Source organism: Phalacrocorax carbo, chromosome 12, assembly GCF_963921805.1.
Source record: "Phalacrocorax carbo chromosome 12, bPhaCar2.1, whole genome shotgun sequence".
Taxonomy (NCBI): Eukaryota; Metazoa; Chordata; class Aves; order Suliformes; family Phalacrocoracidae; genus Phalacrocorax; species Phalacrocorax carbo.
The window spans coordinates 17,046,323-17,057,719 of NC_087524.1; positions in this window are offsets into that span (position 1 = coordinate 17,046,323).

The window sequence follows — 11,397 nt, forward strand, 5'->3', positions numbered from 1 at the left end:
AGCCCCAACCACCGCCCCAGCCTCAACCCCAGCCCCAGGGCCGACCCCGGCTCCAGCCCCAGGCCTGGCCCCAGCCCCGACCCCAACCCTACGTCCGGCTCCCGCGGGGTGCCGCTAGCGCCAGCCTTCGGGCGCTGCCTTGGGAGGAGCTGGGGAAAGGCCGGGTTAGAACCGCAGGCCCCTGTGGCTTTCTGTCCGCTGGGGCCTGATGCAGAAGTATACGGTGGCATGTGTGTAAATGACAAATAAAGCGGTCTGATGCACCGCAGAGGGCTCACCCTGTAAGTATTGTATTGCACTGTGCTTGCCTGAGAGCAGTCCAATTTATACTGTAATTGCACATCACGTTCACAAGCAAAGACCGTGAGTTTATACAATGACCACATAGGGTACCAATAATACAGCCTGGCTGTCTTCAGGTACCACAGCGTGCAAGTACAGTATCAGTTGTAAAGATCATGATTGTTACGATATGTGTCACTCTTAAGGGGCTCGCCAAGAGCAGGGACGATGGGGAAAGAGGCCTGTCTGTCTCACTTTGTTCTATACACGCCATAATGGGATGTTTTATGGGAAGCATGCTGTAGGGCACTGTTATTTGGGACCATGAAACCAACCTCTATCACAGGCACAGAAGAAAGTGTCATTAATTAGCACTTAGAAACCCAAACAGGGCTGGTATCACAAAGCAGAACTCAGTGCCAGTAACGGGGACTCAGGACAACTGACAACAGAGTGGTGACGGTGTCTCAGAGAAGTTCTGAAGGAAGAAGCTTTGTGCGTTACCATCCTTCACAGCAATTTCAGCAGAGGCACTGAGCCATGGTTTCTGGATCCTCTGCTCCTGGAAGTGCTCTACTTTTTACATCATATATAAAAACCCTTGCTAACATCATTAAACTGTTCTCACTACAAAAAAAAAAAAAAAAACAAAACAACCAAAAACGTTTACTAGAAGACCTTTTGTGGTGGCTTTTATTTTTCTTTATCAAGAAGTTAGGAATTGTCAGTGAGGAAAGGGATCAGAACAGCACAGGCAGTGTACTCATACAGTTACCACAGAATAATCACAGCACTCTCACTCGGGAAGAAATTCAATTTGTATACATATTGAATATTGAAGTACTTTTAAATATTCTCCCTCTTCCAAAATAGTAACATCATGAAGAAAACTGCCTATATATTTATCAAACGAGGTATTTTCATGCCTGCTGCTCACACAGTAATATTTTCCTATCTTAAACACACAAGACTGTTGCCAGGCATATATTTCTGGAAGAAGCTATTCTAGCTCGCAGATGCAGATATAGGTGGCTTAAGTAACATTTTAAAATGTATTAAAAACCACAGCAGGTTGAATACATAAGGAATTACTGGAATACTCTAACCGTGGGTTTTGAATAGGCAAAGAACTGCGTGTAAAGAATCTGCATATCCAGCAGGGATCAAACACTTTTTTTGTCAGATACTGCCACTGGCAACAGCACTGGAAGGAGGCACGAACAACAGGGAGGGAGGTGGTGGGTGCCAGTGGCGGGGGCAAACGCCAGCTGCATATCACTTTGAAGTGGCCTGCATAGTGCCCTGCCTGTGCCCCAGTCTGAGACCTGATATAAAACACATATTTCTATAGCACAGACAAAACTGACTCCTGATGCAAACCATCTGTGTGGCGTTCAGGAGTGCCTGCATGGGGAGCTGCAGATTAACCAACAGCACAGCAGGAGTTTGCACTGCTCTGTAGGTCACACGAAATTCACGGCTGGATCTGTGTGATCCATACCTGGCAGACTGAAGTCTTGGTGCAGTATATGCGGATTAGCAATGCCTCCTGGTAAAGTCTGTGGGCTAAAAAAGCGAATGGAGCTAGAGTACACATCTATACAAATATTAATTTAATTTAATTCCATCAGAGACACCTGATTTAAGCAGCAATGTAAAACAGTCATCTCTTTCAGAGACATGTAGTTTTGTAAAGATTACGTTATCAACATATTTTAAATATTCCACCATATGCAAAATGTCTGGCTATCTCAAAAAAACAATCGAAACAGCACTACATGTTATTCCGCTCTTCCCTTAAAAAAACATTGCACTAGAGCTTTATTAAAGTTCTGCACAAACCATCTTTGTTTCAATCCCTTTAAACCTTAGGATTTTCTGCTTTTTTTCCCCAGCACTGCGTGGAAAACTTTTTAAAAAGTAGCAAGTGAGAAAGGTCATGTCAGAAGATATACATGTCTGGATATATAGATTTTTTATATATTCAGACTAATAAGTGAAATTATTTATTTCACAAGTTTGGCTATTCAGCCTATAAGCAGTAAATTACAGGCATTCTCTGAGTGTTATGATAGTTTCCAGTGCTTATAGCTACAAGCGGTGATGCAGCATGACAGATGAGGTGCTGCGAGACAGAATGGCATCATGGTGCCCGTTACCAACAAACATCAATAATGTGCATCACGGTCATAACTGCCAGGTGCCTCACAGTGCAAGTATTTTTGTTTAATGCAGCAAGAAAAAATATTTCTTTTAAATGCAGGAAAAGTTACTTCCTGAGTTCAAGCTTCTCAGATTGTATTAATCAAAACTTACAGCACTGGAGCGTCTATTTTATTCTGTTAGTCTTTTGAGAGTGTAGGAATGGTATGAAGAGCTGATAACGGAGATAATATGTGCCAAACAACTCCAGAATGAATGACTACAAAAAGTGCTTAAGAAGTTTCTTAAACCACATCATGCTTTTCCTTCCATGAAACCAAAGAGGCCTTTGGTAGGAACTCAGCATTGGTTCCCTACACCCGTCCAGGGTGTCACAGAAAACCTTCACCAAAGCTGAGAACAAGGTCAAGGAAACAGCCGGACAATTTACTAGAAAATGAAACACCGGTTGACACAAATATTGTCTTCTTGACATGAGTTTAAAAAGCAACTAGGTTTGTTTCAGTTTCAGAGATATGTAAGGTTCCTGCAACTTATAGACAAAGCAGGTGTAGATTTAATTACATCAACATCCAAGGAGTGAAGCAATTTATAAAGCAATTATACACTGACTTAGAAATCTCCTCGAAGCACATACTGAAAGCTAAGGTTTTCTACTAGGTTTAAAGACTGACAGATTTGCAGTATTCAAAGTGTTGGATAGCATTCATCCCAGGAGAACTTCTCTGGAAACACTGCTATGCAATTATGTTTTCCCATTTCCAAGTACCTTTTTGAGATTTGTTAATTAGCATGTCTTAATCTGTTTGAATATACCTTGATGCCTTTAGCTTTAATTTGCTAAACAGAATATTATTTAGTGTTATGAAAAGACAAAAATTCATTAATAATTCATTAATTGTTTGCGAAGAGAGAAGGGCTTGTGGGTGGTGTGATGGCTGGAGGCCATCCTGGGCATTGCCATCATGAAATGATAAGAGTTTTCGATTCTCAGAGAAGTAAGGAGCGGGATCAGCAGAACGGCCACCTTGCACATCCAGAGGGCACTTTGGCCTGTTTAGGGGACTGATCGACAGTCCCCTGGGAGGCAGCCCTGAAGGGCAAAGGAGTCCAGAAAGGCTGGACATTGCTCAAGGAGGGAACCTTAAAGGCACAAAGGCAGGCTGTCCCCATGTGCCAAATTATGAGCCAGTGGAGAAGAAGAACAGCCTGGCTGAACAGAGCACTTTGGCTGGAACTCAGGAAAAAAAGGAGAGTTTATGACCTTTGGAAGAAGGGGCAGGCCACTCAGGAGGACTACAAGGATGTCATGAAGTTATGCAGGGAGAACATTAGAAGGGCCAAAGCCCTTCTAAATGTTTCTACACTGGCAACAAAAGGAGGGCTAAGGAGAATGTCCATCCTTTATTGGATGTGGGGGGAAACATAGTGACAAAGGCTGAGGAAAAGGCTGAGGTACTTAATGCCTTCTTTGCCTCAGTCTTTAATAGCAAGACCACTTGTTCTCAGGGTACCCAGCCCCCTGAGCTGGAAGGGATGACAGGGATGGGGAGCGAAATGAAGACCCCCAATCCAAGGGGAAATGGTTAGCGACCTGCTACAGCACCGAGACACTCACAGGTCTATGGGACCGTATGGGATCCACCCAAGGGTACTGATGGAGCTGGTGAAAGTGCCAAGTCCCTTTCCATCATTTATCAGCAGTCCTGGCTAACTGGGGAGGTCCCAGATTGACAGGAGGTTAGCAAATGTGATGCCTGTTTACAAGAAGGGCCAGAAGAGGATTCTGGGGAACTACAGGCCTGTCAGTCTGACCTCAGTACCAGGGAAGCAGATCATCCTGTGTACCATCACATGGCATGCACAGGACAACCAGGTGATCAGGCCCTATGAGCCTGGGTTTACGAAAGGCAGGTCCTGCTTGACTAACCTGATCTCCTTCTATGACAAGGTGACCTGCTTAGTGGATGAGGGACAGGCTGTGGATGTTGTCTACCAAGGCTTTAGTAAAGCCTTTGACACCATTTCCCACAGCATTCTCCTGGAGAAACTGGCTGCTCATGGCTTGGGCTGGTGTACTCTTCTCTGGGTAAAACACTGGCTGGGTGGCTGAGCCCAGAGAGTTGTGGTGATGGGGCTAAATCCAATTGGTGGCCAGTCGCAAGCGATGTTCCCCAGGGCTCAGTGTTGGGGCCAGTCTTCTTTAATATCTTTATCAGCGATCTGGATGAGGGGATTGAGTGCACCCTCAGTAAGTTTGCAGATGACACCAAGTTGGGCAGGAGTGTTGATCTGCTCGCGGGTAGGAAGGCTCTGCAGAGGGACCTGGACAGGCTGGATCGATGGGCGGAGGCCAATGGTATGAGGTTTAACAAGGCCAAGTGCTGGGTCCTGCCCTTGGGTCACACCAACCCCAGGCAATGCTCCAGGCCTGGGGCAGAGGGGCTGGAAAGTGCCCAGCAGAGAAGGCCCTGGGGGTGCTGGCTGACAGCCGGCTGGGCATGAGCCAGCAGTGCCCAGGTGGCCAAGGAGGCCACCAGCACCCGGGCTTGTGTCAGCACTGGTGTGGCCAGCAGGAGCCGGGCAGGGATGGGGCCCCTGTGCTTGGCACTGGTGAGGCCCCACCTCGAATGCTGGGCTCAGGTTTGGGCCCCTCAGGACAAGAAGGACCTTGAGGTGCTGGAGCGTGTCCAGAGAAGGGCAACGGAGCTGGGGCAGGGTCTGGAGCACAAGTGAGCTGGGGAGCAGCTGAGGGAGCTGGGGGGGTTTAGCCTGGAGAAGAGGAGGCTGAGGGGAGACCTTGTCGCTCTCTGCAACTGCCTGAAAGGGGCTGTAGTGAGGTTGGTGTTGGTCTCTTCTACCAAGTGACAAGTGATTGGACGAGAGGCAACTGGCTCAAGTTGCACCAGGTAAGGTTTAGATTGGATATTAGGAAAAATTTCTTTACTGAAAGGGTTGCCAGGCACTGGAACAGGCTGCCCTGGGAAGTGGTGGAGTCACCATCCCTAGAGGTGTTTAAAAGATGTGGTGCTTACGGTCATGGTTTAGTGGTGGACTTGGCAGTATTAGGTTAATGTTTGGTCTTGATGGTCTTAAAGGTCTTTTCCAACCTAAACAATTCTATGATGACATATTTTTATTAACCAAAGAAGCAGTCTCATTAAAAAGTGTTGTAAGGACTATTGATTAGGCTTATGTTCCATACATCCACTTTTTAGGCACTGAATCCTAAGTGGCCTTTTTGTTAATTTATTTAGACCTGGTTAAAGTTACATGAATCATCTTTTTACCTTCTTTTTGAATTTTGACATAATATTTGGGTGTAATCCATTTTCTGGAATTTCCCTACTACTCTAGAATTTATTGTGAGTATTAGCAGGATGAGAAACTTCAGCCCATTCTTTGAAGATCCTTGTGTAAAGAGTGTTCAGGCTGACTGATTTTTAAGTGTTTCTTTCTAGTCAATATTCTACTTGTCCAAAAGGTTGCAAATAAATTTCTTAGTTACTTATAACCAGAGCTCCCCATTGATTGAAACATCATTCTACTTAATAATCATTGTCAGAGTATTAACCACAGGTGCTAGATACCACTTATCAGAATTAAATTATTTTAATTTTTTTAACTTTAAATTTTTTTGCTTAAGTGAGAAGTTTTGACAGTCCATCTGGACAGAACATAATGTGAGCTAAATGATACCTTGTAGCTGCTTTATTACCTGAGAATGAGGTCAAAATAAGTGGATGTGATTTTCGGACAGACACAATCAAGACAGTTGACCTTGTGCTCTAGTGAAAGGATCAGCTTTTCAGCTCTACGTGGTTGGTTTTCTCTACTGATACAGAGAGGCTTGAGGACACTTCTTGATTGGGCAAGAGACTTTTTAAAACAACTACATATACCATTTAATGAGAGCTAACACTTAACATTTATGTGGTGTTTTGCCTCTCTAAAATGCTGCTTTACTGCCTTTTTTCTGAAGCACTCCTTAATAACAAGAACCTTCATTAAATTTGTGTTATAAATGGAAAACAGAAACTTAAGTCTATAGAGAAATTTAATGTCTTCCACATCCTGACAATGATATTTTAAAGTAAGATACAGCAATACTTATCTGAAACTGCTGGCAAACAAAGTCTCTCGATGATCAAAGTGAGCAGCCCTCTATTTCAACACACCTATGACTGACAAAGAAGGTGGAAGCATTAGGAATGAAATGAATAAGTTTTCAAAATACAAAGGAGTTAAATGAAAAATTAAGACATTTATAATCTGTGGTCACCCAGCTTTCTCTCTTTTCCCTCTACTTATTCCAGTGGGCAGTTGATGGTACAACAACATTCCCCACAGTTTTCACTAACTATAGACTCTAGGAAAGGAATTGTTTTGGGCTAGCCTCTTGATTTATCTCTTTGTCAGAGAAGCTTATCTAATAGAACTTGTTAGCTTGCATACCTTGTTCTTAATTACATACAGCAAGTCTGGAAGCTGTACTGTGGCCGTGAAATTTTGCAGAGATGGTTTGCTAACTTGTCACCTCAGCTCTAAAATCAAAACACTTTTAAATTTTTTTTTATTCTACAGAACCTGCATTTTAGAGATTTATGGAGGAAATCAAGATTCAACAAAGGTTCAAGTTTCTAACCATTACCTTAGACCACTGGATGTCCACCTGGAAGGTAGCACAAGCTACCCTAGGAGGGCAACGTAGAGTTAGGAATAGGGACACGCCAGGAGGCAGAAGCCAGTGCAACCTCGGGCACCAGCACTTTCCCAGAAGCAAAAAGGAAGGAAGGTACAGGGCAGGAGGGGAGAAATTTGGGGCACAGCACACTTCTGTGAGTTCAGTTCGTGATAGTGTCTTTGAGGGGCTATTCTCATCCAGCACAACATAGAGCAGCAGTGACACTGTAAGATGCAGGACAGCCAGGTCAGAGCCCTGCTGAGAGGCAGAGGGAAGGAAACAAGAGTTAAATATAATCTTTTCTTGCTTTCCATCATCCTCACTTCAACAACAAGAGGGTTAGCCTTGATATCCAGCCTCTTTTAAATCTAATTAATTTGTCTTCCTTTGCGGATCAAATTATCCTTCCAAAGAACAGCAGGTGCAGTGAGACTTAAAATAACTCTTCAATATAGAAGCTCTCAGATGTGTAATAGAAACACCTGGGGCAAAATTTTGAGGTCTCCTCATGACTGCTCCCCAGCCCTTGGTCAGACTGGTCAGACTCCTGTGAGCTAACTGGGATTTAGCACAGATTATGAAGTACAACCAGGAAAGGAGCCTAAACTTAAATCATGTCCCAAGAACATGCTTTCCACCCCTGACCTTGGGTTTTTTTTGTTTTGGGTTTATTTTTTTATTATTATTCCTCCTGCCCCCCCCCAAACGTAATGCTTCATCTAAATGAAATGTATTTATGTTTTATCTGACTTAGCTGAAAGGTTGACATTTACAAGGAGACACGGCTAATAGTCTGAGCTATTTGAATTTTGCAACTGCTAAGCACACACGTACAGACATAACCAAGCCTCTCCTCACAGCAGACAGGTAGGAGACCAGAGCTAGGTCAGGATGAGAGCTGAGCAGTGCAAACTAATGAACAGTAATGCATAAGTAAATGGAAAATGAGTAGTCAAATGATTACAAATATTAAAAATGAGAAAACACAAAGAAGGCTTGGTTTCCGGCATTGAATGCTCTTTTATTTTACACTGCACTGAAATGTTCTTTTATTTTAACATCAGTTACCTTTTTCTAAGAGGAAGAAATCTTACCTACAGCTCAATACCAGAAGAGTTAGTTGTTTTTTCATGTAGCTCATCTACCCTACCAATTCTTCTAAAACATCTGGTTGTAATGACAGTCAGCACCAGGAACTGCAACTGGGAAAAAGCAAATTACATTTCAGCATTATTTTTCAGGTAAATACCCCATCTGCCCCCCGCCCTCCCGTTTTATCTTACAATTTGAGCAGGAGGCTGTGAGAAAGCAAAAGATATCTTCATCAGTTGTTCCCACATAATTCCTCTGAGCTGAAAGTGTTTCTTATGTGGAAGTATAACTTAATCAGGAAGCATCTAGGGCCTTTACACATCGAAAGGTCATTCCACCAAAAATAAACATAAAGACGCTGCCAGCTTAATGAAAGTTTAGTTCAAATGCCATCCAGAATTTGTCATCTATTTGTCAACTCTTAGTTTGCAACAAGAAAACACACACGTATACTAAAATAAAATAAAACCTTCTGTTATGTCACACCGTTCCTATTCGATCATAGTCTAAACTCTGAAAAAACATTACTTGTGATCCCACAGGGCTAACAGGAGCAAAATGTGATCTGATAAAATCAGTGAGCTAAATGCAAAGATAGGCTGAAGCAGTTTTGCTTTCCTGAAGCTAATAAAAAGTAACTTTGAATACCGTATCTCTGTCTTAACTGTAGCTGCTTTCAAAAGCTAGGATGTTCACAGCGTCTTCATTTCTGTTGTTAAAGTGAGCAAAAATAATCAGAGAGAATATGATTCCCTGGACATCTTAACAGAATACATCTGCTTGGTGAGCAGTGAATGGAAGATGGACCAGGTCTCAGTGTCCCTTTTGTTCATCTGCAGCTCTCATAATCTTACCAGAGAACCCAATCTTGATCCTCCTCTTTACTCAGGACTTTACTGAACATGAAGTTACAGGACTTAAGTTTCAATAAATTCTTGCCAGATGTACTGACAACTGTTATATTATTTTTCCAAACCAAACTATAAAACACATAGTTGCTGTAGCTTCAATCTGTTGAAAATTTCCCACATATGGACTACATAATGATTTTCTTAAATCTGTTTATCACAATTACCCCACACTTTGGTTCTTGCAGTTCAAAACCATGATGCAAAACTGTATAAGGTACGCCTTTATTTGCCTGTTCAGAACCAAAAGATGCTATTCCAAACTACTGACGTAAGACTTAATTTAAAAAAATGTATTTGTGTCCATTATGCATATTTCATAATCACTCAACATTATGATAAATGATGATGAACAAGAATATTATACTATATTCCTTTGTCTTCTTTACACTCACATCTATTGTGCAGTTAAAACATAATTTCCTGTCACATGCTGTGAGTGTACAAAGATTTTGTTTCTAAGATCTTAGTCCTGGAACAGGCAAAAAGATGAACCCTGTGCACAGACAACTGTGTATTATAAAAACAGAAGAGGGATTCTGTGCAAAATTCACCTGGATATTCTTTGACTAGTGAGCGTGTAAACCTGCAACCTGAAATTCTCTTAATGTATTTTCTTTTGGGAAATCTTCTAGCTGCATTCATGTTAGAGAAGAAAGAAAACTATAAATTTGTCTAGGCACTACCAGATTACAGCATCCCACATGACACTAAATGTATATTCAGTACAAGGGCTCAGTCATGCAAGAGTCTATCTTTTAAACTTTATTACTCTACCAAGTCTTGCCACCTGCTTGATATTACTGCAAACTTTGTGTGCTCAGTTCTCTCTCTTGCAAGTTCTTCCTGGATGTTCAGACTTGGCATTGCTCCCGCTGAAGATGAGGAGCTAAAAAGCATGGTGAAACAAGCAGAACTTCAGTCTCAGAACTTGGTTCTGCTACCATTGGTTAAAGCCGTGGAGGGTAAAGGCTTAACACATAATTTTCAAAGCAAAACTTTGTACCTGGTTCAGGATGGACTTCAGCAAACACAGTTATGGAGCTGGCTTTTCACATATATTTCCACCTTTTGATGTCTTGAAAAGAAACTCATCAAACACACATGGAACACACCTTCTTACAGGAGATAACCTTTACAAACACCATTAACATTACAAATATGGCTGTGCTTGAGTTTATCATGAGAGGATTACTTGGTCATTTCTAGTTTCTCTTCCCCTCCGAAGCTCCTGTTAACATCTCCACTGAGCAAAACTATCATATTTCATGGTGGGGCTATGCCCGTGCTGATTAGCCAGCGACCAGCTGTTGAGCAGCTGGCTTCTACTCATCTTTCCTCTGCAGGAGATGTTCGTATGGGTTTCTCTCCTCTGCCCAACTGTTGATTTCCATAGAGAGTATCAGGACACAATTGCTTTTGAAATGTTCTTCCTGCTCAAATTTATGGGAAAGTGCCCATGGATTCAAAGGAGCGACTGACAGACAAGTAGCAGGATTGCAGAAACACCTTTTTGTTGGGACCAGGCTAAAAAAGAAAAAGAAGATATTCAAGAGGGTCTAAAGAATTTAAAAAAAAAACCGAAACAACCTTCTCATCAGAACCTGCTGAGTCCTTGAAACCGAACTTTTCTCAGGACTATAAGCTTTGATAGTAAGATTTCCAAACAAGAGAAAAGACAGAAAAAGCACATGCAATGATCTTGTGGTACAGGGCTCAGCTGGGCTGTAAGAAATAAAGGTTAAAGTCTCCGATTCGGGTAAGAGTCAAGAGACTTGAACCAGAATCCAGTGACTGCCCTAAGCACAGGATTATTCTGGGATGGTATTCTATTTTTTCTACGCAAAGACAAAAAAAGTAAAGATTTCCTTCTCAGTGAAGATCACCGACAATTAAGAAGTCTAAAAAGGCTTTGCGGGATGAAAGGAGAGACCAGGGCAGCAGATTTGTTCTCTGGCTCGCTTACCTTGCCAAGGCAGACTATTTTGGCAACTCAGGATTTCCTGAAGACTGGAAGTGATCTACTCCAGCTAACTGCCAGGCCACATTCCCTGCATCAGGGAACAAAAGGAGGACTGTGCTGTCCTAAAGCTTAGCAAGGATATTTCCATGCCAGCATAACCCTCTGGAAATCAGATCCACTGGTTTGTGTTCTGCACCATCTGTAATTTTTTAGGAAAGGTGATATTTAAACCACAGAAGAATACAAGATAGATAATGTTCAGCCAAAAATAAAATAAAATAAGAGAATATAGAAAGATCAGAAAA